The sequence below is a fragment of the Hyla sarda genome, chromosome 10, assembly GCF_029499605.1.
Source record: "Hyla sarda isolate aHylSar1 chromosome 10, aHylSar1.hap1, whole genome shotgun sequence".
Lineage (NCBI taxonomy): Eukaryota > Metazoa > Chordata > Amphibia > Anura > Hylidae > Hyla > Hyla sarda.
In genome coordinates, this window is record NC_079198.1 from 16813982 (window position 1) to 16828182 (window position 14201).

The following is a 14201-nucleotide window of genomic DNA, read 5'->3' on the forward strand; positions in this document are numbered from 1 at the left end:
TGCGTCCCCAGTCTCAGAATGCTCTTTCTTTCTGGGACCGGAGACGTGATGTAACGCAACGCTCCCTCGTGACGCCACGCCCCCTCCATCCATGTCTATGGGCGGAGGCATGATGGCTGCCACCCCCTCCTATAGACATGGATGGAGGGGGCGTGGTGTCACGAGGGGGCGTGGCGTTAAATCCCAGAAAGAAAGAGCATTCCGAGACTGGAGACACAACCCTGCATAGAATGCGGGTGCTGCACGGAGACTGCGGGGGGTCTCAGCAGCAGGGCCCCCGAGATCAGACATCTTATCCCCTATCCTTTGGATAGGGGATAAGATGTCTTTGCTCGGATAACCCCTTTAATGTTTTGCCTAGATGTAAAAGTATAAAATGTTTTTGATCAGGACAATGCCCATTTAAGTTTAGTAGGAAATAAAAAAAAGAATAAAATTAAATTTAAAAAAAACACACATTTTTGCTATATTTGCATGGTGATTTATTCACAGTTCTGGCATTGAGTATTCTTTTTTTTTAATGTAATTGACTGTGCCAAATAAAATAATGTTATACTTAAATAGTTTGGATATTTCCATTAAAATGTATTCAATTATGCCGTCTTATTGGAAATATGGGAAAATGTTCATTTCAGCAACCTCCTAGGTCAGTGTTTCCCAATCAGAGTGCCTCCAGCTGTTGCAAAACTACAACTCCCAGCATGCCCGGACAGCCTTTGGCTGTCCGGGCATGCTGGAAGTTGTAGTTTTGCAACTGCTGGAGGCACCCTGGTTGGGAAACACTGTCCTAAGTGTATCGTGGTTGGATGGGGGGACTTTATAAAGATTACGGATGCTGTAATAGCCGAATGGCACCCAGGCACTCCTAAGCCCACTTTATACTCCCTGACCTGACATGAATTTTATGTACATAAAATGTCAGGAAGAAGTTAAAGGGGTACTCCACTGGAAAACATTTTTTTTTAAATCAACTGGTGTCAGAAAGTTAAAGAGATTTGTAAATGACTTCTGTTTAAAAATCTTAATCCATCCAGTACTTAGCAGCTGCTGTATGCTCCACTGACCTAGGAAGTTGCTGAAATGAACATTTCCCCATATTTCCAATAAAACAGCAAAATGACATACATATTAATGGAAATATCCAAACTATTTAAGTATAACATTCTTTAATTCGGCACAGCTTTCTGTCTGATCACAGTGCTCTTTGCTGACCCCTCTGTTCATTTTAGGAACTGTCCAGAGTAGGAGCAAATCCCCATAGAAAACATATCCTGCTCCGGACAGTTCCTGACATGGACAGAGGTGTCAGCAGAGAGCACTGTGGTCAGACAGAAAGGAAATTCAAAAAGAAAAGAACTTCCTGTGGAGCATATAGCAGCTGGTAAGTACTGGAAGGATTAAGATTTTTTAAAAGAAGTAATTTACAAATCTGTTCAATTTTCAAGTTTTCCACAGGAGTACCCCTTTAAGCAGGCAATAGACATGAGATGTTTTCTTTCCCCCGACTGCTTTATAAACATGCAAGGGAGATAAGCGGCTACCACCTAGGTCTGGTGTCACTTATCATGGTGGGAGTAAAGGATCAGACTGCCAAGTACAGTACATTCTGGGTCGATAGAAGCCAAACTACAAAAAGGCTAAAGCAGTGTTTTCCAACCAGGGTGCCTCCAGCTGTGCATCCCTACTTAAAGGGGTACTCCACTGGAAAACATTTTTTTTTAATCAACTGGTGCCAGAAAGTTAAACAGATTTGTAAATTCCTTTTATTTAAAAGTCTTAATCCATCCAGTACTTATCAGCTGCTGTATGCTCCGCAGGAAGTTCTTTTCTTTTTGAATTTGCTTTCTGTCTGACCACAGTGCTCTCTGCTGACACCTCTGTTCATTTTAGGAACTGTCCAGAGTAGGAGCAAATTCCCATAGAAAACCTATCCGTTTCTGGACAGTTCCTGACATGGACAGAGGTGTCAGCAGAAAGGAAATTCAAAAAGAAAAGAACTTCCTGTGGAGCATATAGCAGCTGATAAGTACTGGAAGGATTAAGATTTTTTAAAAGAAGTAATTTACAAATCTGTTCAACTTTCTGGCACCAGATGATTGAAAAAAATTTCTTTCCAGGGGAGTACCCCTTTAATGGTGTTACGGAGTGATTTTTTTCTTGATTCCCATGTATAACTGATGTTGCAGACTGTATACCGGACCCGCTTTTTAGCCATTCCGCTCCTAAGTAAAATCTGATTGAGAATTGTAATATTCATGAAATCTGGTTGGGTCTACAGTTCGGCGTCACAGCAGCTCGGTGGAGGCGGTGATGGCGTGCGGCTGAGCGTCTTAGGAGACAAGCGACACATCCTTATGTATGAATGTGATTTCACATGCTGTGCAGTTATCATCAGCGGCTCCTGATACAGATACTCCCCGTGGATGCACACGCTTTGCATTGCTTTTCTGGTGTTTATTCTGCTTCTTATACATCGTTCCCTGTGTGCATTTCTTCTTACGTGATAACTCGCTCAGAGTCATTACTCTGTATAAATCAGTACTTGCTGGCAGGTTGTAGAGGATTTCTGTAACCCTGGCACATTGCCCAACCATGGCAAAAACAAGGTCTGGTACATCTAACCAGCTGTGGGCAAGAGCATTATTCCCAGGGTATCAGCTGCAATGGGGCACATCTGCTGCGGGGGGCAATGGTACTATAATAAACTAACGGCCTTCCAAGGAAAGCTGTAGATGTAGATTGGCTTAGTTGACTAAATCTTGCCATACAAATGAGATGAAAGTCCGCCAAACCCACCAATTTTGGTAGGATTGGCCAACCATCCCCATCATTTTGTTCTCAGGGAGATAAGCCATTGCCAGAGGAGGCTGTCAGCAGCTTCCTTTCCAAGTAGAGCATGCATGTTAAAGGGGTACTCCACTGCTCAGCGTTTGGAACAAACTGCCGTCATGCCCCCTACCATAGACTTGCATTGTGGGGGGCGGGGCGTGACGTCATGAGGGGGTGGGGCTATGACGTCACAAGCTCCCGGCACCGGCTCCAGCGTTCGGAAGAGTTTGTTCCAAACGCTGAGCAGCGGAGTACCCCTTTAAGGTAGTGTTTAGGCAAGATGGCCGTTGGCAGACAAATAGTTAGATTAGGCAACCTGAAGATGAAAACATTTTTGACAGTGGTTCATCCAACAAGTGATAAAACAGTGTTTGCCTCCTGGATGTAGGACTTCCCTATAGGTAGTTTGCCCCCTGCATGTCAGACCAACCCCTGTAGGTGGTTTGTCCACTGTATGTTGCTTGTATCCTGTAGGTAGGACCTCCGCTGTAGGTTGTTTGCCCCCTGTAGGTGGGACTCCCTTTAGGCATCTTGCCTCCCGTAAGTCCTCCTTTACATACATGAGTTGTCCAACGGCATTTCCCTATGGCATACATTGGAGGGAAACTGATAGAAACTGATAGAAGAACTGATCTCATTCATTCATCTCAGTTTGGAATCGCCGAAACGGCACTGGACAAGAGAACGCATCTTGCTGCGTTCCCCCGTCCGGAGTTTACAAAAAATGGACGCCGGATGCTACACAACTGATGACAACTGATGCATGTTGCCATCAGTTGCAATTTAGATTGGGATTACATATGCCAGACATTTGTAATCCTAGCTTAAAGGGGTACTCTGGTGAAAAACTTTTTTTTTTTTTTTAAATCAACTAGTGGCAGAAAGTTAAACAGATTTGTAAATTACTTCTATTGAAAAATCTTAATCCTTCCTGTACTTATTAGCTGCTGAATACTACTGTGGAAATTCTTTTCCATTTGAAACACAGAGCTGTCTGCTGACATCACGAGCACAGTGCTCTCTGCTGACATCTCTGTCCATTTTAGGAACTGTCCAGCGTAAAAGGAAATCCCCATAGCAAACATATGCTGTTCTGGACAGTTCTTAAAATGGACAGAGATGTCAGCAGAGAACACTGTGGGCATGATGTCAGCAGAGAGCACTGTGGTCATGATGTCAGCAGAGAGCTCTGTGTTTCAAAAAGAAAAGAATTTCCGCTGTAGTATTCAGCAGCTAATAAGTACAGGAAGGATTAAGATTTTTTAATAGAAGTCATTTACAAATCTGTTTAACTTTCTGGCACCAGTTGATTTAAAAAAAAAAAAAAAAGTTTTTCACCAGAGTACCCCTTTAAGTAGGACCCATGTAGGTAGGCCCCTATTGTAGATAGCTTTCTCTTTTTGTTAGCATGCCCCCTGTAAGTAGGACAGCCCAAAGGAAAAAAAAACAAAAAAAACACAAACCTCGCCTTGGTTCTCCAGAAGTCACCGGCGTCTTCTACAGCTTCTACCTGTGGGCACTAGGAGCCGGAAGCTTATCTACCTACAGGACATTCGCAATGATGTCATCATGTGCATCCCAGAAGAGGCGACACTCCCGGCCTCTAGTGCCCACAGGCAGCCTCCTCGTGCACTGTTGCCTAGAGGCCTAACAGCTCGGACGCCCTATTACCTAGTGCATCGGACGTCTGCAGCACACCGTCTGACATATCCAGCATGCAGCGCCAAATGTTTTAAAGGGGTATTCCAGGCCAAAACTTTTTTTGATATATCAACTGGCTCCGGAAAGTTAAACAGATTTGTAAATTACTTCTATTAAAAAAATCTTAATCCTTCCAATAGTTATTAGCTTCTGAAGTTGAGTTGTTGTTTTATGTCTAACTGCTCTCTGATGACTCACGTCCCGGGAGCTGTGCAGTTCCTATGCTCTCTGCTGACACCTCTGTTCATTTTAGGAACTGTCCAGAGTAGGAGCAAATCCCCACAGAAAACCCATCCTGCTCTGGACAGTTCCTGATATGGACAGAGGTGTCAGCAGAGAGCACTGTGGTCAGACAGAAAGGAAATTCAAAAAGAAAAGAACTGCCTGTGGAGCATAGAGCAGCTGATAAGTACTGGAAGGATTTATATTTTTTTTTTATAGAAGTAATTCACAAATCTGTTTAACTTTCTGGCACCAGTTGATTTAAAAAAAAATGTTATCAAGGGGAGTACCCCTTTAAGGTTATCTGGACCCTACTGGACCACCTATTGTTTGCATTACTCTGATGGATGGGGCCATGTGCTATGTCATATCGTTGGCTCTTCAGAATAGATGGGGGGGGGGGGGGGGGGGCAGATATAGTTCTGTAAAACTGAAAAAGAATTGTAATATAAACAAGTTATTTTATGTTTTCTCCACTTGCATAAACTTCTCACCAAGCTGCTTGGCGATGGTCTTGTGGCCCATTCCAGCCTTGCATACAGTATTGTCCCTGACATTATGGACAGATCTTTGGTCTTGGCTATGGTGGAGGGTTTGGAATCTCATAGATTGATTCTGTGGATGGGTGTCTTATATACAGGTAAGGAGCCGAGATTAGGAGCACTTCCTTTAAAGAGAAACTGACAAGCTGTTCTCCTGCACTAAACCCAATATACTGGGTTATGGTGCAGGTGAACAGCTTAAAAAAAAAAGTTTCCACTTACATCAATCCATCCAGTAGTTGCAGAGTTATGGGTCTTCGTTCTTCCTGCTGTACTGTGCAGCCCTGCGCAATGGAGACGGGGAGCCAGCTTGACGCGCTCCCCTGCCTCCTCCATATTGCCCGTCTGGCAAGCTCCTGTAATGAATATTCAAATGCCTCGCTACACCTAGGAGGCAGCAGCGCAGAGTGCTATACGGAAGAGGCAGGGAATCGTGGCTAACTGGCTCCTTGCCTCCATTGTGCAGTGCTGCCCAATACAGCTAGAAGAACGAAGACCCATAACTCTGCAACTACTGGATGGATTGATGTAAGTGGGGACTTTTTTTTTTAAAAGCTGTTCCCCTGTACTATAACCCAGTATATTAGGTTTAGTGCGGATGAACAGCTTGTCATTTTCTCTTCAAGAGAGTGCTCCTAATCTCAGCTTGTTACCTGAAACAGACACATGGGAGTCCTAAATCTTGCTGATCAATTCATAAATGTGTTATTTTTTTCTGAATTTTGTTGTTGTTATTCTGTCTCTCTCTGTTCAAATAAACCGACCATTAAAATTAAAGACCGATCATTTCTTTGTCAGTTTCGCCAACGTACAAAGTCATCGGGGGATGAAATACTTTTTTCCTTCGCCCAACTTGCTTATTCTCATAGAAGAATAATTAGCAGTCGGATTGCATCATCTGCTTGTGCAAAAAAAGAATGACTTTTCTCCACCCTTAACTGTGTGTGTGAGTGAGTGTGGCTCCATGTAATAGGGTACACACAGGTTAAGATGATATATTCTGTGCACTGTCCCCGGAGACCCCCCGAAGGAAGACCCTAAGAAGGCAGAGCGTGACACGCGGTGGATAGGATACGTGACAGTGAAGTAAAATGAGGTGAGGCGCTTCTTCAACCGGAAAGTGGAGGCTGGAAGGCTAAAGAAAAGAAAATGAATCCCCAAGTACATGGATACGGCGTATAGCGGTGACGTTATATGGGGGTCAGCACATAGGGGCTGTGCGGCAGCGATGGAGCTTGATATTAGTGTCAGCCTGATGATCCTTTTGCTCCTAGTCTTCATTAGGAGTCCATCTGACTGTCTCATCCTCTATGGCCGGTCTCAGTATCACCACTCCCTCCATCCACCCATCCTCCTCCGCTCTCCCTCTCTCCCCATTGATGCTGTTAGCTCTTGTACGAGGAGAATATTGAAAGATTCTATCTGTATTCAGAACACGGAAGGAGGGAACGAGAGATGGGGTAGGGTGGGGGAGCGGGAAGGATAGGACGAGAGTGATATATAGTAGACTTCAGAGATGGACGATGCCGAGAAGCATGGAAGACCGTTCTAATAGCCTCGCTTAGGCTGTTCAGTGCGGGGTGACGTCCGATGTAGCAGAGCCGACTGGGCATTGTCTGGGCGTTGTGATAACTCTCCGATAATGCAGCAGGTTTTATCTGCAGTCCTCTAGAACAAGCCCAGATAACACGTTGGCGCTATCGTGAACCGGATGACAAACACATTGTATCACGCATGGTGACAGAAAAGCCCGAAGACGTCTTATACAGCAACATATATACGATACAATATCTCTGTATCCTCATGTATTAGGAAGCAACAGTTGTGATGTAAACAAAAAACAGAGATGTAGCACAGATGAGTCTGTCACTTGGCGCGCCAATGATTATCACGTCAGTGTTTTTCCAATGAGCTGTTGCAAAACTACAACTCCTAGCATGCCCGGACAGCCAAAGGCTGGGAGTTGTAGTTTTGCAACACCGGTTGGGAAACTTTTCGCTTATGTATATGACAAACTCAGCTCTGCTATGACTGCGATAATAGTCTAACCAGGATACTGGTTTGCAGGACTTGTTGCAAAACGACAACTACCAGCCTGCCCAAACAGCCAAAGGCAGTCCGGGCATGCTGGGAGTTGTAGTTCTGCAACCCCGGTTGGGAAACTCTATGTTATGTATGTGACATACTCAGCTCTGCTATGATAGTTGAACCTGGATACTGTTTGCAGGACTTGTGGCAAAACTACAACTTCCAGCATGGCCGGACAGCCAAAGGCTGTCCGGCCATGCTGGAAGTTGTAGTTCTGCTACGCTGGTTGGGAAACGTTTTACTATGTATATGACAAACTCAGCTCTGCTGTGACTGCGCTGATAGTCTAACCAGGATAGTGTTTGCAGGATTTGTTGCAAAGCTACAACTCCCAGCATGCCCAGGCATGCTGGGAGTTGTTGTTTTCCAATGACAGTTGGGAAACTCTCTGCTATATATATATATATATATATATATATATATGACAAACTCAGCTCTGCCATGACTGCACTGATAGTGTAACCAGTATCCTGTTTGCAGGACTTGTTGCAAAACTATAACTCCCAGCATGCCTGGAAAGCCTTTCCAACGAGTCTGAATGTAAAACAAAACATAGATGTAGCATAGAGGAGTTTGTCATTTGGCACGCCGATGATTTTTACACGCAGACAGATTATCACGTCAGTGTTTTTCTAACCAGCTGTTGCAAAACTACAACTCCCAGCATGCCCGGACAGCCAAAGGCACTGTGCTGACAGTCTGACCAGGATACTGTTTGCAGGACTTGTTGCAAAACTACAACTCCCAGCATGCCCGGACAGCCAAAGGCACTGTGCTGACAGTCTGACCAGGATACTGTTTGCAGGACTTGTTGCAAAACTACAACTCCCAGCATGCCCAGACAGCCAAAGGCTGTTGGGAAATTCTGTGTTGTGTATATGACAAACTCAGCTCTGCTAGGACTGCGCTTATAGCCTAACCAGGTAACTGTTTGCAGGACTTGTTGCAAAACTACAGGTCCCAGCATGCTCAGTCAGCCAAATGTTGTCGGAGCATGCTGGGAGTTGCAGTTCTGCAACGCCAGTTGGGAAACTCTGTGCTATGTATATAACAAACTCAGCTCTGCTGTGACTGAGCTGATAGTCTAAATAGGATAGTGTTTGCAGGACTCGCTGCAAAACTACAACTCCCAGCATGCTGAGAGTTGGGAAACTTTGCACAATGCATATGACAAACTTAGCTCTGCTACGTCGACGCTGATAGTCTAACCAGGATACTGTTTGCAGGACTTGTCCGCTTTTTTTTTTTAAATACCTAATCCCAATTGACCCTTAAAAGGCAATAACCAAGATGCTGGGTCCCTGCACACTATTTTAACCCTTAAAGCTTTTTAATTGCATTTCTGCTGAGGGTCACAGCTGGAATTCGTCATGATTTTTTTAAAATATTTTTTGAGACTGATTATTGGGACATTTGAATTACAATGGGAAATATTGATGCATTATTGCGTTATTTGTACACTTTGCTACTATAATAACGGGGTGCAGAGAAGAGCCCTATAATGGTGCCTTCTATAGTGCTTATGTAATACCCATCACAGAACCAATGTGCAGCCAGTGTCAGTGCCCATTACCTGTCATAATGTCCCATATGGGACCTGTCATAGCATTCATGGAACATGTGCCACAGTGCCCATTCAGCACCTGCCATAATGCCCATATAACTGTCATAGTGCAGGTATGTCACAGTGCCCTTGTAGTAATGCTTGTCTTAAAGGGATATTCCAGGAAAAAACTTTTTTTTTTTATTAAAAGTTAAACAGATTTGTAAATTACTTCTATTAAAAAATCTTAATCCTTTCAATAATTATCAGCTGCTGAAGTTGAGTTGTTGTTTTCTGTCTGGCAACAGTGCTCTCTGCTGACATCTCCGCTTGTCTCGGGAACTGCACAGAGTAGAAGAGGTTTGCTATGGGGATTTGCTTCTAAACTGGGCGGCTCCCGAGACACGTGTCATCAGAGAGCACTTAGACAGAAAAGAACAACTTAACTTCAGCAGCTCATAAGTACTGAAAGGATTAAGATTTTTTAATAGACGTAATTTACAAATCTGTTTAACTTTCTGGAGCCAGCTGATATATATAAAAAAAAAGTTTTTTTCCTGGATAACCCCTTTAAAGCCCATATAGTAAAACCTGTATGGTGCCTATATACTACTTGCCATAGTGTCCTAATGTCCCTATAGTACCTGCCACAGCCCCCGTAGTAGTACTTATAGCGCCCATATGACAATACCAGTTATAGTGCCTATATACTACCTGCCACAGTGCCCATATGTCCTAGTGCCCCTATAGCACCTGTTCCAGCCCACCATAGTAGTACTCATAGGGGGAGATTTATCAAAACCTGTCCAGGGGGAAAGTTGCCCAGTTGCCCATAGCAACCAATCAGATTGGTCCTTTCATTTTCAAAGAGACCTGTGAAAAATGAAAGAAGCGATCTGATTGGTTGCTATGGGCAACTAAGCAACTTTTCCTCTGCACAGGTTTTGATAAATCTCCCCCATAGTGCCCATATAGTAACACCTGCTGTAGTGCCCACCTAGCTTTTCCTACAGTTCCCATATGGTAGTACGTATAGTGCCCATATAGTAACACCTGCTGTAGTGCCCACCTAGCTTTTCCTACAGTTCCCATATGGTAGTACGTATAGTGCCCATATAGTAACACCTGCTGTAGTGCCCACCTAGCTTTTCCTACAGTTCCCATATGGTAGTACGTATAGTGTCCATATAGTAACACCTGCTGTAGTGCCCACCTAGCTTTTCCTACAGTTCCCATATGGTAGTACGTATAGTGTCCATATAGTAACACCTGCTGTAGTGCCCACCTAGCTTTTCCTACAGTTCCCATATGGTAGTACGTATAGTGCCCATATAGTAACACCTGCTGTAGTGACCATCTAGCTTTTCCTACAGTTCCCATATAGTAGTACGTATAGTGCCCATATAGTAACACCTGCTGTAGTGCCCATCTAGCTTTTCCTACAGTTCCCATATGGTAGTACGTATAGTGTCCATATAGTAACACCTGCTGTAGTGCCCATCTAGCTTTTCCTACAGTTCCCATATGGTAGTACGTATAGTGTCCATATAGTAACACCTGCTGTAGTGCCCACCTAGCTTTTCCTACAGTTCCCATATGGTAGTACGTATAGTGCCCATATAGTAACACCTGCTGTAGTGCCCACCTAGCTTTTCCTACAGTTCCCATATGGTAGTACGTATAGTGTCCATATAGTAACACCGGCTGTAGTGCCCACCTAGCTTTTCCTACAGTTCCCATATGGTAGTACGTATAGTGTCCATATAGTAACACCGGCTGTAGTGCCCACCTAGCTTTTCCTACAGTTCCCATATGGTAGTACGTATAGTGTCCATATAGTAACACCGGCTGTAGTGCCCACCTAGCTTTTCCTACAGTTCCCATATGGTAGTACGTATAGTGTCCATATAGTAACACCGGCTGTAGTGCCCACCTAGCTTTTCCTTTAGTTCCCATATGGTAGTACGTATAGTGTCCATATAGTAACACCTGCTGTAGTGCCCACCTAGCTTTTCCTACAGTTCCCATATGGTAGTACGTATAGTGTCCATATAGTAACACCTGCTGTAGTGCCCACCTAGCTTTTCCTACAGTTCCCATATGGTAGTACGTATAGTGTCCATATAGTAACACCGGCTGTAGTGCCCACCTAGCTTTTCCTACAGTTCCCATATGGTAGTACGTATAGTGCCCATATAGTAACACCTTTTATAGTGCCTGCCATAGTACCACAGTGTCCACAATCTGCCAAAGAGTACAAATGGCAACTGCCACAGTGCCCATATATTAGTACTTGCCACAGTGCCTTTATAGTAGTGTGATAGGAGAGATTTATCAAAACCCGTCCAGAGGAAAAGTTGCCCAGTTGCCCATAGCAACCAATCAGATCGCTTCTTTCATTTTGCAGAGGCCTTGTTAAAAATGAAAGAAGCGATCTGATTGGTTGCGATGGGCAACTCAGCAACTTTTCCTCTGGACAGGTTTTGATAAATCTCCCTCATAGTGCCCATTTAGCTCCTGCCATAATGCCCATAGAAGCGTGATAGGGCAAGTATAGCACCTGCTGCAGCCACCATATAGAAGTACCTCTTGTAGAGCCCACATACTAGCTGCCACAGTGCCTGTATGCTCTCATAGGTCTCCCCTGAGGACTACACATGATTGTGGTAGAAATGCGTTGAGAGCAATTGAGATATAACTTGATGAATGAGGGGTATTGAGATTTGGTTGCTAATGGTGATATAATGCAATAACCATATATCTCTAATATACACGTGGTATAATTGGTTGCTATTGGCCTTAACACGAATGTATGTCGTGGAAGTGGCCCCACCGGTTACTATGGGTGATATCATGCAGTGAAATAGCATGATGACCAATTGATAACGGTAACCCGGGCAGTTTTATAACTAGTTTTGGTAATTTTGGGATATTTTGTACCTGAGCACTATATTGGTGTATTTTAAAATATCAAAATTAAACGCTAAGTTTTAGGCACCTCCTCACTGTACTTTTATCATTTTTTTGGAGTACTATTTTTTGATGCACTTACAGCTATGTCTGCTCAGATTCCACATGAGGTTGTGTCACTGCCACTTAGGAGTAATGTACATTTCCATAGTATATGTCTCCATCCCACCGCTCTGCATTGTTCTGTCCTCACTGTGACGCCTGCACAGATCTCACGCTAGGACTGATGATCAGTGCTCGCTCTGTCTATATAGGCAGACGGAATATTGTACAGTACTGGGTCCCAGAACCTTATTATACACCTCAGCTGCTGCAGAACCTCAAACTACAGCTCAAATAATGTGGAGCAACATAATACACATCTCTGCTGCTGCAGAACATCATAATACACATCTCTGCTGCTACAGAACATCATAATACACATCTCTGCTGCTACAGAACATCATAATACACATCTCTGCTGCTGCAGAACATCATAATACACATCTCTGCTGCTGCAGAACATCATAATACACATCTCTGCTGCTACAGAACATCATAATACACACCTCTGCTGCAGAACATCACAATACACATCTCTGCTGCTACAGAACATCATAATACACATCTCTGCTGCTGCAGAACATCATAATACACATCTCTGCTGCTAAAGAACATCATAATACACACCTCTGCTGCTACAGAACATAATACACATCTCTGCTGCTACAGAACATCATAATACACAACTCTGCTGCTACAGAACATAATACACACCTCTGCTGCAGAACATCATAATACACATCTCTGCTGCTACAGAACATCATAATACACATCTCTGCTGCTGCAGAACATCATAATACATATCTCTGCTGCTACAGAACATCATAATACACATCTCTGCTGCTACAGAACATCATAATACACACCTCTGCTGCTGCAGAACATCATAATACACATCTCTGCTGCTACAGAACATCATAATACACAACTCTGCTGCTACAGAACATCATAATACACAACTCTGCTGCTACAGAACATCATACTACACACCTCTGCTGCTGCAGAACATCATAATACACATCTCTGCTGCTGCAGAACATCATAATACACATCTCTGCTGCTGCAGAACATCATAATACACACCTCTGCTGCTGCAGAACATCATAATACACATCTCAGCTGCTACAGAACATCATAATACACATCTCTGCTGCTACAGAACATCATAATACACATCTCTGCTGCTACAGAACATCATAATACACATCTCTGCTGCTACAGAACATCATAATACACATCTCTGCTGCTACAGAACATCATAATACACACCTCTGCTGCTACAGAACATCATAATACACATCTCTGCTGCTACAGAACATAATACACATCTCTGCTGCTACAGAACATCATAATACACATCTCTGCTGCTACAGAACATCATAATACACATCTCTGCTGCTACAGAACATCATAATACACATCTCTGCTGCTACAGAACATCATAATACACACCTCTGCTGCTGCAGAACATCATAATACACATCTCTGCTGCTACAGAACATCATAATACACAACTCTGCTGCTACAGAACATCATAATACACATCTCTGCTGCTACAGAACATCATAATACACACCTCTGCTGCTGCAGAACATCATAATACACATCTCTGCTGCTGCAGAACATCATAATACACACCTCTGCTGCTGCAGAACATCATAATACACACCTCTGCTGCTACAGAACATCATAATACACATCTCTGCTGCTGCAGAACATCATAATACACATCTCTGCTGCTACAGAACATCATAATACACACCTCTGCTGCTACAGAACATCATAATACACACCTCTGCTGCTGCAGAACATCATAATACACTTCTCTGCTGCTACAGAACATCATAATACACATCTCTGCTGCTACAGAACATCATAATACACATCTCTGCTGCTACAGAACATCATAATACACATCTCTGCTGCTGCAGAACATCATAATACACATCTCTGCTGCTACAGAACATCATAATACACACCTCTGCTGCAGAACATCATAATACACATCTCTGCTGCTACAGAACATAATACACATCTCTGCTGCTACAGAACATCATAATACACACCTCTGCTGCTACAGAACATCATAATACACATCTCTGCTGCTACAGAACATCATAATACACATCTCTGCTGCTGCAGAACATCATAATACACATCTCTGCTGCTACAGAACATCATAATACACACCTCTGCTGCAGAACATCATAATACACATCTCTGCTGCTACAGAACATAATACACATCTCTGCTGCTACAGAACA

At 43.5% G+C, this 14201-nt stretch overlaps 1 protein-coding gene across 1 annotated transcript in view; it reads left to right on the forward strand.

Moving 5' to 3' along the window:
• Window positions 1-6373: 6373 nt before the first annotated feature.
• GRIK5 (glutamate ionotropic receptor kainate type subunit 5) overlaps window positions 6374-14201 on the forward strand; it is a 354857-nt gene continuing 347029 nt past the window's right edge. Inside the window, exon 1 of the mRNA XM_056542912.1 lies at window positions 6374-6390. The gene's annotated coding sequence lies outside the window, so the exon portion shown is untranslated. The remainder of the gene's footprint in view (window positions 6391-14201) is intronic.